The sequence below is a fragment of the Alligator mississippiensis genome, chromosome 2 (assembly GCF_030867095.1).
Source record: "Alligator mississippiensis isolate rAllMis1 chromosome 2, rAllMis1, whole genome shotgun sequence".
Lineage (NCBI taxonomy): Eukaryota > Metazoa > Chordata > Crocodylia > Alligatoridae > Alligator > Alligator mississippiensis.
In genome coordinates this window covers 215739727-215754255 of record NC_081825.1, presented here as the reverse complement: position 1 = coordinate 215754255, position 14529 = coordinate 215739727, and positions in this window count along the sequence as shown.

The window sequence follows — 14529 nt, the reverse complement described above, 5'->3', positions numbered from 1 at the left end:
CCCAAGGCTAGGGTGTGGTGTGTTTGGACCCCAGCATTGAAGCCATACCCACAGCCCACATTGGCAGTGGCTGGCATGGAGGAGACTGACTGGTGCTGGTGCTGGGAGTGCTGGCAAAGGAAAGTGGATCGCTCTCTTCCACATCCCCTCACCTCTGCATTTCGGCCTCCCTGACTGTTCACCAGCACCTGCGTCCAGTGATCAAGGGTTTTGTGGCTGCCAGTGTACATGCTCCCCTTCACCCTCAGGTCGCATATGCCCGCCATCATGTGGACCGTACTGGACCACAAGGGATCCAGCCGTCTCCTGATGCCCTCTGTCAGCTGCCTCACCAGTGCCTGCACGTCTGGTGACAGCGGCCTGCCCAGCCAGGAAAATTGATCCCCTGGAATTTCTCCATTTGCTTATCCAGTTTCCTCACTAGGGGGATCACTTGGCTGAGGAGGGCATCGCCAGCGCTAAGGGTCTCAGTGTCCTTGAGCAAGGGCTTGAGGACCAGCAAGATCTGGGAGATGGTATCCCACTCAGCTCTGCTCAGGGGGTGCTGATCCCAATCTCCCCAAGCAAGGCCATCTCATGGACAGCCTTCTGTTGCTCCACCAACAGAGCATCAGGTATGTGGAGTTCTACCAAGTCTCCACATCCTGTATGATTCTGTACTGCGGGATGCTCAGCTCTGCCTGTTTCTCCCACAGCATCTTGCCCCCCTTGATGCTGCGGTGGAAGTAGCCCACCACCTTTCTGCATGTCAAAATCAGCTGGCTTGTAGCAGTATTGGTGGCAGCGCCATCACCAGCAGCCCTGTCCCCCTCCAAGCCATCTCTCACTATTAGATGCAGGCTGTGTGCCACACAGTGGATGCCAACAAAGTTGGCATCAGGGACAGCCTTCACCATATTGACCCCATTGTCAGTGACCATGAACCCATGGGTGAGCCCGGCCTTCCCAATGAGCTACCCCTGCACTACGTGGTTCATGGCCCCCATGATCTCCCTTGCCATGTGGGACTCATCCAGCACCTCAGCTTGCGGTAGAGCCCACCGAAGGCCTGACTGAGCGTACCAGTGCCCCATGAGGGAGAGGTAGGTGTGATCGCTGCCCTGGCTGCTCCAGATGTTGGAGGTGAAGTGCAAGGCTATCTTCAGCCCTGCCTTGCACAGCTCCTCCCTCAAGTACTCCCTGCATGCCTCATAGAGGGAGGGCACCACCATCCTGCTAAAGGTGGTGCCTGCTGGCACTTTGTAAAATGGGTGTAACCTGGGCAGTACTCCAAAAGGTACCCCCTCTCCAATTGAAGGGATCAAAGCAGGTATATAAGCACTGTGGGAGGTGTAGGGATTCTCCTCCCCCTTTAGAGCAGAGCCAGACCACCACTGGGGACTTAACCATATACCTTTTAATGAGGGAACAATACTGGGAACATAACAGGCATAATCAGGGGGTATAGTGGACACCACAATGCCCCAAGGGGGCAGGATTCAACAAAGGTTAGACACTTACAATCATTGGCAAAAGACAGGGTTAACAAAATATAAAACACAAAACACAAACAACAGAGCACGCAATACTGGTTGGGGAAATATAAAAAGGCACAAAATGTCAAAGGACAAAGAAATATAGGGCGTGGGTCACTGGAGGGGGAGAAAACATAATGGCTCCTGTCTACTGCAAGAAGAATTTCTCCTTGTTAGCTCACTCATACCAAGTCACCAAAGATAGGACTTGAACTCAGGTCTCCCAAATAGTAGGCCAGAACACTGCCACACAGCCACCATTGCTGGTACTGCTCTAAGCTGCTAGGGATCTTGACCTTCCTGGAGCCCTGGCCTCATGTCGAGCTGCCTGGCCTCTGATTGGAGGAGCTGGAAGCCAAGCTGGGACCCCTCAGGACGCTGCTCAGATCCTCCTGCTGGCCACAGACTCTTGTAGGAGATCCTGGAGCCCAGTAGGAAGCCTCTCTTGCTGGCCCCACACCGTGCTGCTGAGGGTCCCACTGCTGCCTGCAGGTCCTGCTCCTTCAGGCTCTTCTGGGGCAACTGCTTCCGCCCCACTGGCTCAGCTCTTACCAGCTTTTCAAAGCTCCTTCCTCATAGTCCCTCACTAGTCTCCTCTTGAATCAGCCATGCTGCCCCTTTTATCCCCCTCCAGATTGTCATTACCCAATGATTGTGTGTGCGCTTCGGCACTGCAGAATTATTTCCCACCACATGGAGCTTTCTTTGCACGGTGCAATTCTCAGATGCAGAGAGAAAACCCCGGTGCAAAAGAGTTCCCGCCGCTCGCATGCAAATTTGTGTCCCACTATTGGCTGTTTCTAAATTATTCCCACGTGGCAGCTAGCGATTGGCTAGCGATCTGGGCCACGTGGTAGAGCCTAGCAAACTCTGCGCGTGTTTCGGAGCCGACCGGTGGTTTGATCACCCATCAAGAGTCTCTCCCCGTCACCGGACGATCCTTGACATACCCCTGCCCTGCGCGCTCGTTGAGAGTCACAGCACGGACTCTTGCATCGGTTTAAAGAGCTCTCATCGTTCGAGTTTTCTTCTTTTCTTCTGTCTACAACTGTAACCAAGCAAGTTTTTCTGCCTGCACTGCGACCATCTACGGTGTAAGTAAAATAATCTTTAATCAACCTCCACGCGTCAGTGCCTAATTCTAGTTTGCCATGCCGACTTTCCCTGGCCCACGTGCCCGGGCCACAGCCCCTCGGCCCCGACACAGACGACCCAAGGGGCCAATCAGGGGACATGAGGGGTGAATCTCTGGGCCTGATTGGTGGGGAAAGGGAATCCCAAGTCCTCCAATCGTCTTTTACCCCTTCAAAACCCCTGGGCCAAATCATTACCAGATTGGTGAGGAAAGGGAATCTCAAGTCCTCCAATCATCTTTTGCCCTTTGAAAACCCCTGGGCTAGGTCACTGCCAGCTAGCCTGTCACATGGGGCCAGAAGTGCTATGAACCACCTGAACCCTGGCTGCTCAACTAGGGAGAAGGGCTGGCTATCCAGAGCAAGCATCTCCCCAATGCTCTGGGTGATCTTGCTTGCCTTGGGAACACGCCCCCCCTTTCTGTCCACCTTTCCCCCACTGGTCCAGGGTGGCCTGCCTCTGCTTTGTGGGTAATGGGGCTTTGGAGCGAGTGGGGGACTTCTCTTTTGGCACACACACTGGTGCCGGGCTGAGCAGGAAGAAGGGCAAGGGGGTGCTGCCTCCTCAGATGCAGCAGCATGGCCGTGGTGGAGAAGTGTCTCATGTCCTTGCCATAGCTCATGTGCCTTTGGCAGTGCTGGTAGATGGCAAATCTGGGATCATCTGCCACCTCAAAATGATCCCACACTACACTACTCCCCCGCTTCTGGGTTGAGGGTGAGGATCCTGCCTTTTTCCCCTTCTCAGCAGGCTGAGGCTGAACAGCAGGAGGAGCTGCCTTAGCTGAGCCACTTGCCTTCACAACCTCAGCCTCCTCTGAGGTGCTGCCTTCTGGAGAAGACCTAGGTCTAGGGGAAATTTGAGGGGTGTGGAGCATAAACTCTGATTCCCCCTCAGTCCCCAGAATTGCTTGAGCCAGCACACTCAGCATCCCTGGTTCCAGCTCCAGCTCCAGCTCTTCCTCTGGCAGTGGGAGGCTCATGCTGAGAGATGAAATTGGGGTGGAGGAGATAGTGATTCCACTGCTGGTGCCCACTTCTGGACTGAACAAAGGTGATACAGGTACAGGGACGTCAGGTGCAGACACTGCGCACACCTCCTGGCTTCCACTGGCAGCACTGATGTCATGGCTGCTTGGGAATAGAATGGGTCTGTGTTTGGTAGGAGGGACTTGCAGCTCTAGCTCTCCCCCTACCCCCTGTCCCTCCCCTGCCAGAAGACCTGGCACTTGCTTTTCCAGCATGCTTCATATTGATCTTTCCTGTGCTGCAAAAGGTATGTGTGTGTGTGTGTGTGTGTGTGTGTGAAACCTTTTGTATTGTCCATTTTATTCCCTCTGCTGCGTGTGTGCACTGGCCTCTTCTTTGAATGTTTGCTTTGGTATTAAGGGTTATGTAAAAATTGTGTGCTGTCCGTCTGTCGTCTTCTGCTGTGAATATCTGATTTTTTTTTCTATATTGTATGTGTGTGTGCGCACATGCGCAAGCAATCTGTGCCTCCCTGCACGGTGATAGATCACACTGGCTGGGAAAACACACCTTTCTTTTTGCAAAGTTTCCAAAAAAGAGCAAATATAAATTCAAAGAAATAAATTGAATTGTAATACTAATAATAATTGAATAGAATAGCTAAGCTAAGCTAAGCTAAGCTAAATCCTACACACTCCTTCATAACAAGAAAAAGGAGCAGGCAAACCTCAGTCTGAGCGTTCCTCTCTTACAAAGTTACTGACAGGGAACAAACTGGAAAAGGCACAGAAGGGCTGGAAACAGAGGTTTTTATGCTGTTTCTAGTCCCACCCACAGACACTGCCATTGGAAAGGTAGTCAGGGGGAAATCCTTCTCGCTGGCTACCTACAGACATCAGTCTTTCTCCTGCTCCCCTCCCCCCCCCCACTCTCCGTCCCTTCCCTGCTCCCCCTCCCCCACTTCTAATTGTCAATCAAGATGGCCAAAGCAGGTCCGAAGTGGCTCTGGATCTGAAGCGGGATCTGAAGACTCGCACAACCCTATTTCATATTTATATACTGTACAAACACATACAGAGGATATCACCTTTGCAGTCTTTAATATGGAAAAACAAGTGATATATGAGGAAGGAAAGATACTATAAAAATAGAATAATTTCATATAGGCATTTTATTTACTTTAAACCAGTGGTGGTCAGTAATTTTGCCCCGTGGGCCATTGTTGGACAGCGTGCAGTTCTCCCACACTCAAGATCTGGCCCATGAAGCAGGCACAGCAGGGCCTAATCCAGCCACAGAGGGTGGGGAGTATGTCTCAGCCCTGCTCCAGCCACACAGAGGGAAAGGGGTGTGACCTATGCCCAATAGGGCTGTGCAAAGCTTTGCTTACTGTTTCATTTTGATGCTGTTTCAACTCATTTCAAGCTTGAAACAGTGAAATCGAAACAAAACAGAGGGCTTTGAAATAGCCTTGAAACAAAATGGGGGCAGTTGAAATGTTTCGAAATGTTTCAAGTTTCGAAGCTGGGCTTGCCTGGGGGGAAACAGTAAGGAGAGGGAGAGGGAAGAGGGGGCAAGGACTGCTCTCATATTGACTGTGTAGCTGGCCAGTGACTGTCATCCTCCTCTGAGGTCCCTTCCAATCCCAATGCTCTGGGGGAGGGATGGAAAAACAGCATAAAAGACAGCATTGTTTGAACTGCCCTGCTTTCTGCCTTGGGGTCAGTTACTGAGCTGTGTTCCAGCAGCTCAGCAGTGTCAGACAACAAAGGCTACTAGCACTGATTTTCTCAAGGATTTCCTACTTGCTAGCCTAGGCTAGCCTAGCAAGAGGGATTTCAGAATACCTTTTTGGCTTTTTCATTCTTCCATATGCTTTTATTTTATTATTATATTAATTGATTAATCGATTCAATTTTATAATTATATTGGATAAGATTACTATAGAATTTAATTTATATAGGAAGGCAAATATATTTATATTTTATTTCTATACATTTATACTTTGCAGCATACACACACTATTGAATTTATATAGGAAGAAAGATATATTTATGTTTTTTATACACATTTTTACATTGCACCACACACATTATTGAATTTATATAGGAGGAAAGACACATTCATTCATTCATATTTCTTTTTATACATTTCCACTTTGTGCCACACACACTCATGTTACTGAATTTATATAGGGAAAAGAAATATTCTATTCTTCATTCATAGTTGTTGTTATACATTTCCACTTTACACCACATGCACATTATTGAATTAATAATTTGCCAGAGGAAGAGCTGTAGCTGGATCTCAGTACCTTAGCAAGGAAGCATTTGACTATGTGCTCCATACCTCTTACGTTTCCCCTAGAGCCAGGTCTCCTTCCCCAGAAAGCACTTCAGAGGAGGTTGCCATAGAGGTTGTGGAGGCAAGCAGCTCAGCTGAGTCCGTTCCTTCTGTTGCTGTGCCTCTGCCTGCTGAGGAGGGGGAAAGTGCAGCAGCATCCATACATGCACCCACACCCCAAAAGCAAGTGGGTAGTGTGGTCTGGGATCATTTTGAGCTGGCAGATGATACCACATACGCTGTCTGCTTGCACTGTCAAGCCAAAATCAGCCAGGGCAAGGGAACAAAACACATGAGCACCACGGGGATGCTGATGCATCTCTGCAGACACCGCCCCCTTGCCCTTGCTCCTCAGCCTGGCACCAGTGTAAGTGTGCCCAAAGGGAAGTCCCCCTCTTGCTCCAAAGCCCCCAACCCCACAAAGTCAGGGCCACCCTGGAACAGTGGGGGAAAGGTGGACAGAAAGGGGGAAACGTTGCAAGGGCGACAAAGATCACCCAGAGTATTGGGGGAGATGCTTGCTGTGGATGGCCAGCCCTTCTCCTTAGTTGAGTGGCCAGGGTTCAGGCGTTTTATGGTACTCGTGGCTCCATCCTACCAAGTGCCTGCATGCACCACCTTCAGCAGGACGGTGGTGCCCTCCCTGTATGAGGCATGCAGGAAGTACTTGAAGAAGGAGCTGCACAAGGCAGGTCCATGGGTGACTTTACACTTTACCTTGGACATCTGGAGCAGCCGGGGTGGTGACTGTCAGGCTGTCGGTGGGCTCTCCTTCAAGCCAAGGTGAGTCCTACATGGAAACCAAGTTCATGGGAGCCATGACCCGCTTGGTGCGGGGGCGGCTCACTGGGCAGGGTGAGCTTACCCACAGGTTCATGGTTACTAACAATGGGGACAATATGGTCAAGGTGGTCTGTGATGCCAACTTTGGCACACAAGTTGCACCTTATTGTCAGGGATGCCTTGGAGGAGGACAGGGCTTCCAGTGACAGTGCCAGCACCACCAGCAAGCTCATTTCCAAATGCAGGAAGGTGGCAGGCTACTTCCACTGGAGCATCAAGGGGGGCAAGATGCTGCAGGACAAACAAACAGAGCTGAACATCCTGCAGCACAAATCGTGCAGGATGTGGAGACTCAGTGGAACTGCACATACCTGATTCTGAAGAGGCTGGTGGAGCAACAGAAGGCCATCAATGAGATGACTTTGCTCGGGGAGAGCAGAGCTGAGTGGGATACCATCTCCCAGATCTTGGTGGTCCTCAAGCCCTTCCTCAAGGCCACTGAGACCCTCAGTGTTGGCGATGCCTTCCTTAGCCAGGTGATCCCTGTAGTGAGGGAACTTCAGAGCCAAATGGAGAAGTTCCGGGAGATCAATGTTCCTGGCTGGGCAAGCCGCTGTCACCAGATGTGCAGGCACTTGTGAGGCAGCTGAAGGAGGGCATCAGGAAATCGCTTGATCCCTTGTGGTCCAGTACGGTCCATGTGCTGGCCTCCACATGTGACCTGAGGGTGAAGGGCAGCATATGCAGCAGCCAAACCCTGAATCAGCGGACAGAGGTGCTGGGGAAGTGAGTCAGGGAAGCCGAATGGCGGAGTGGGGGGATGTGGAAAAAGGGGATCCACTGTCCCATGTTAGTACGCCATCCACCAGCCAGTCTCCTCCTCCACTACAGGCACTGCCAATGTGAACCAAGGGCATAGCTTCCATGGTGGTGTCCAGAGGCACCAGATCCTACCATCAGGCAGGTAGTGCACAGGCCTTGGTGGCTGCCAATCACACTGAGGACATGGAGCCACTGTTGTGCGACCCCTTGGCCTATTGGGCAAGCCACAGTCAGATATGGCCAGATCTGGCCACAGTTTCCCAGGAACACCTGTCCTGTCCACCGACCAGTGTTCCAAGTGAAAGGGCATTCAGCATTGCTGGGGATATAGTGACACCCCACTGCACCTGCTTGGATCCTGGTTTGGTGAAGCAGCTAGTGTTCCTCAAGATGAACCTCCCACTGCTGGTTTTCCCTAAGCTCCAGGTGCAGACGGAGTGAGAAAAACTGAATGGTTAGAGAAATATATCTTAGCAAGCTTTCTAAGATATAGTTCTCTAACTATTCAGGGTTTTTTAAAATAATAAACATATAAACACAACATAACGCGTCACACACCACAAGTAACGCATCATTTATATATCTAATACAACATCTTTACTTCTTCCATTCAATTTTTTTATTAAAAGAAAGGCTCTGTGACAGTTACGCTGCCTGAGATGCTGCTGCTGCTACTGTGCTGCTGCTCACTAAGGTATTATTTCACCTGTTGTCATTTAAAGTGGTGGATCGAACTGAGGCTGTAGGGGAGGAGGAGGCCTCACTGGGGAACACTACCGTGTTGTGTAGATGACCTAGCACCACGAAGGTTGTGCCTTAACACACACACACACACAGAATCACACAGTGAGGGCACACCTTAGCACTCACGCTGGAGAAGCAGTTCCTCCAGGAGAGGAAAGAAAAGCTCTGTCATAGTTTGGCTGCCTGAGTTGCTGCTGGTGCTACTGTGCTAGTGCTCACTGCTCACTAAGTTATTTTATACCTGTTGTCATTTAAAGTGGTGGACTGGTATGAGGCTGTAGGGGAGGAGGAGACCTCATTGGGGCACACTGCTGTGTCATGTAGATGCCTCAGTAGCATTGAGGGTGCACCTTAACACAGACACAGTCAACCATGTCATGAGTTTTGCCTGTCAGCAGCCTGAGGTGCAGTTTCCCAGAACCCCATGTACCTATCTCTTTGAAAGCTGGCAGGCTTCATGGCCTCAGCAGGGGCTACCACCCCTGCAGCTTTCACCCCACTGTGCCTTCACACGTACAAGTGACACGAGTTTTGCTTTCAAGAGCTTGAGGTGAAGTTTCCCAGAACCCCCTGCACCTATCTACTTGAAAACTGGAAAGCTTCATGGCCTCAGAAGGGGCTACCATACCTGCAAGTTTCATCCAAATCAGGCAAGAAATGTCAAAGTTATAGGTAGTTTCATGCTTCTCCATTATAGCCTAAGGGCGAAACGTCGAAACAGCGAAACAGTTTCGATGAAATGAACAGTGGTTTTGAAATGAAATGAAACTCAAAATGAAACACTGTACTGTCAAAATGGAAGTCAAAACAGAACAGTGCCGTTTCGCACAGCCCTACATTTCCCAACCCAGGCCTACAGGGGAAGGGGGCATGGGCTGGCCCTGATCTGGCTTTGCAGTGGGGGAAAGGCCCAATCTGACAATGTTGGGGAGAGGGTGTGGCCCAGCACTAGCCCCAGCCCAGCTTCAAAGGGCTTGGCAGTGGGGGTGTGGTACAATGAATGCAATTAATATTTATTGTCAATGGGCATGTCTACATATGCATTAATGCACTGTTGCTACTGTGCATTAAGTTTAGTACATTTAATATGAGGTACTACATAAATAAGCAGTAGCTGGCACTAATGCACAGTAGCAATGACACACAATCTTTTCATGATGCTTAATGCATAGTAGACTAATTTTATTAGGCATTAGCAGGGTTTTTGCAATGATACGTTAATGCACAGTCAAATTAGTCTACTGCGCATTAAGCATCTCATGTAGACATGCCCACTGTTCCTTTTCCATCAAATTGCCCAGCCCCAGGAAAGCTCTGTAAGTTGGATGCTATGGTTTTGTGGGCTGGATTTGGCCTGTGGGCCAAGGATTGAGCATCGCTGGTTTAAAACGTAGCAAATACCTAGGGGATACCTGACTACACCTTAACATAGTTCAGTACATCCTTTAAAGAAATATATATAGTCACCTGTCAGGCACAAATGCAATTATTCTTGAAGTGGCTTGTAACCTAAGATCTCTCTCTCTCTCTCTCTCTCTCTTTCCCTCCCTTTATCCCTTTCTCTCTTACACACACACTTTTTCTCCCCTTTCCCATTGTTACATTTTTTCCTCTTCTGTTCAGTCATCTGCTAGTGAATAACTATCTTTTCTCAGGCATGGCAAAAACAAACAGTAGAGGACTTTTATTCATTTTAGAGCTACATCCTTCTATTTACGTATTTATCTAAATTATATTATGCTCTGCTTTCCCCACCAAAAGACCCAGGGCTGCTTACCAAAAGTATGATAATTTATATAAAAACATTAGAGATAAAGCATTTACAATAAAATAAACCAAATCTGCAAAGAAGCCCATTTAGACATGGATTTAAATCAAAAGCTCAGAGTAGAATACTGCAGGACTTGGGAGAAATTTGGAACTAATTTATGGCCAATTCCCATAATGGGTCATGCCATATCTAGTATCTGGATTTGAGGAGAATTCAGAACTGAACCTGAGCTTTGCAAGTCTGGTGACCTGAAGGAGGTAAGAAAACTTTGCTGACATTTGTATTAAACTTTAAGTTTATTTAGAAATGAATGCAAATGATTCACTTTATATTTACTATCCACTGCTAGAATTCCACTTCTCTCTTGACCACCTGCTTAAGGTGGTACATGTCAATTACAACATTTACAAGAACCTATTTTCATAAAATTTTATATTCTTCTCCTTGCCTTTAAATTCACTCTTGACTTCTCAAGGGCTTGGTATAAAGGGGAACTTTGGGATTTTTTTTTGCTCTCTACTTTTTCCAGCCTAATATTTTATACAACTTTTTAAACTCGCCTGTGAAAAACTGTGTATTTAGGCTAGTTTGATCAGAACTGGACATCTGTGCTGTTTTAAGATGATTGAAAATTAATTTCTTGGTTTGATTATCCTGTAAATAAAACAGAAGCTTGAGCAGAGGTAAAACACTATTGAGAATACAGTGTTGTGAATGGAGGTAATTTACAGGTGTAAGCTATAATGGAGAAGTGAGGAATAGCTATGTCCCTTTCCTAGGCAATAAATAAACAAACACATCCTTTAGGGAGCTCCTTGGGGGACATTTTACTCCAGTAAGCCCCAATGTTAGTTCTGGGAAACTGTGTTCATTGTGAGTTGCTACTGAACTTTGATATGCCACCAGTAGCCTGCCTGGAGAAGGGGTTGGATTTAATCTTTCAGCAGTCACCACTGGCCCTTTCAATCTTTGTTTGTATCTTTGAGATTAATGGAATCCTTAGGTGGTGCTGCTGAACAGCACTATTACCAAATGGACAGAACAAGGCCTCAAAGTAGAGGTAAGATCACACTTAGACCTTAAATTTATTTTCCTTGTGTAATTTTGTAGACTCAGGCTTTGCCTAGTTGTCATGTTGATTCAAGGCAGAAAAGCAGTTCTTTGCCTGAAAATGTGACTTTCCACCATAGCAACAAATCGTGGCAAACCAAAACAGCATTCCACTTCTCTGCAGTGATTTATTCTTTACTATTTCTTACATGTCTAGAAGAACCTTGAGGCCCAAAGGACTTCTGCATTGGCGGCAAACTTTATCCGAACCATTTACATTACTTGCAGTTGTTTATATCCAATGCTGGTCTGTCTCCACAAATAGCTTTCCACAGGAGAATACAGTAAGCATGATCAGCACCATATCCTGTCCTGCTTGTGGGTAGGAAATGCCTTTGAAATCAGTATCATTTCATGCTGACTCTGTATCATTGAATCAGCAGTAGGAGAAACACCACAGATCACATTCCTTGAAGTTAGTGAAAATGTTACGAATAACATAAGAAAGCTATTTTTAGATTCCAGTATGCATACTTTACCCTTAATTTTAGCTGTTTGTTATATTTAAAGGAATACTTGAACATGGTTAATCAAAAATTCAACGTTGGGGCACTGATTGGTCTGCTACTTGTAAACAACCCTTCAGTGAGTCAAGTGTACAGACATGCTTAGAGAACAGTGGGGCCTGACAGTCTAAGGCTGTGTACAGACATCCAGGGAGATTAGATCGAGTTAAAAATAGCCACCCAATCTAGAGTAAGTCAGAATGGGGGCAGGGGTTAGCGGGGGGGGAGGGGTTGCAATGAATTGGTAGGGGGTTTGCAGAGGGATTGGGGAGCAGGTGGAGCCCATAGAAAATATCAGGGGGGGCAGGTGGTGCTGGGGCGGGGTGAGTTGTTGAGATCTGTGAAAGTTTGGTGGGATCAGAGGGGCTCACGGTGGGGACGACTCTCCCCACCCCCCAGGACCAGAGGCTATTTTTAGTCCCTGACCCCCCAACACCCAGGCAAATAACCCTCCCTCCCCAGTGAACCTACCCCCACATCCCACCCACCCTGGCTTACTTCCTTGACTCCTGGCATTGAAGAACACTGATAAAACTAGCATTGGAAGTGGCTTGCAGATTAGGGGGGGTAGTTGGCGGGGGGGCAGGGTTGTCCATCTGGGGGTGGGGTGGGGCTAAAAATATCTCTGTGCCAGGGAGGACATAGGAAAAGTACAGCCCCAGGGCTGGGGCCAGTGGCTGGACTTTCCCAGGCCTGTGGCTGCACTGGGAACTGTATAGAAGTTCAGTTAGATAGGTCTCACCAGACCCAAGCTACATTAGACTACTGGAGTGGTATACAACTTAGATATGGTTTATCATTTTTAGACTAATCAAACTATCCTGAACTTCTGTAGTTTGCACATAGTTCCACCCAACTAGTGTAAGGTCCACACTAAAGGTGCAGATAGAAGTAACAGTTTTCACCCAATCTGGCTGCAGAAAGTAGCTTATAATTGTGACCAAACAAGTGCATGGCTGCAGACAGGTTACAAAATGACTGATCTGGTGAAAATCTGACCCTTCATTGCATGAGGTATCAGATAAGGATTTTTCAAAATGTAGGGTCTTTTATAACTTGTGTCTGAGGAACTCCAAGCCTGTCACTGTTTTCAGAATAGGAGGGGGGAAGGGAAATGAAGGGAGTTCAGTTTGGAGTTTTTTCAGCAGCCCCCTGAAGGGTGGGACAGGGGTACTGGAGCCCCCTCCCGATGTAGGGGGCTCCAATTCACCCACCCCACACTTCAGCACTGGTTGAGGAGCCCCAAGAACAAGCTCCATCCACTGCCTTTCCCCGCTCCCATTCTGAAAACAGCGAGCCATGGCAGATAGCTGTTGCCAGTACTATGGGTACCTGGCTGCAGACTCCCAGCCCCAGCTAGATTCCCCTCCCCCCTGGAACCAACAGTGAACTTCTGTTTGGTCTGGGGTTATGTTGCAACTCAGAATGCTTTGCAGAAATCACCTTCTGCCTACACCCATACGTGAACTAAGTTGGATCAGGTGGTAACCTCCCCAAATGTCTGTATGCAGCCTAAAAGTATGAGTAGGATGTTTTTCTAAGTTCTGATCCTTTTTTTGAGTTTGAGGAAGATGATCTCTATACCCCAATTTCCTGCCCTGTAAAACAAGAATAATGATACTTGTTCCTAGGAATAACACGTGAAATAACTGTTTCAGATCTTTAGCACACTCATCAGGACACTGGCTTGAAACACAGAAGACCCAGGTTCTTACTCTGTTCCTAACAAGGGCTCCTGATAGACCTGAAGATCACTTATACTATTTGTGCTTCTATTATTTCTATTTTAGAAGTGAGGAATACTTCTCTACTTCAATATTGTTCTGAGCAATATCACATTAAAGAATATAAAGTGCTCAGATACTTATGTGCTACATAAGACCAGAGAAAGATAGGAATTTGTATTTTTTTTAAAGGGCTTTCTTGGAGAACATGTGGAATTTTATAAAATGTTCTAGCCACCTTTAACAATAAATGTTAATGTGGGAAAGAGCAAGAGACACAAGATGACTGGATTAGTTCAAAGAATAAAGCCTACAGATACAACACAAACACTGCATTGAGGTCACATCTGGCAGAGATGAGACAGGGAGTAGGACCAAAATTGGTGCATCAGAAATTAGGACTAATTGATGGAAAAAATAGTAAAAGGGTAAATTATTAAGAGGCTTACTTTTGGGTTCCTTAAAAAGAGACTGTGTGGGAAAGAGTAAGTAGAAGATTCTCTCTGGGCAAGTCTAGTAGGTCTCTAGTTTACTCTTCCTTCAGTCCTGAGCCTTGTAGACAGTGGTATCATTGTAGCAGTCATAACTCAGCTCACCACTGGGAATGTTTGACTATTAGTGTGGTATCGATGAGGAACACAGCATGACACCTGCAAGATCCTGTAATATTTTCCATCCAATAATGCCCTCTTCTTTTCTTCTCTGTTAGCTTTTCACATGATTCTAAGATCACCTGTACTACACACCACTAAATGGCCTATCCAGTTCTGCCCAGCCAGAGGAGGTCAATAAAAAAGAGGCACTTGTCTAGGCCAGACCAATGTTATTTCAGTTTAGGGAAATGAATTTGGGTCCAGAGCAACAGTTGTAGTAGACAACTTGCCAGCCTAGAACATCTAACTGTAACTGAGTAGTCACCTTGGATCTTGAGGACATCAACAAGAAGCTATATTATTATATTGATTATCCTAGCTCTTTCTCGTCTGTGTGTCTGTTTTGACAAAGTAAAGGAAAATGACTGTCATTTATAACTCAGAGTTGAATAACAGAACTAGCTCGTTTCCTTCCTCTAAGAAGGCCACTTGACAAAATAAGAGACTTCAATCAATA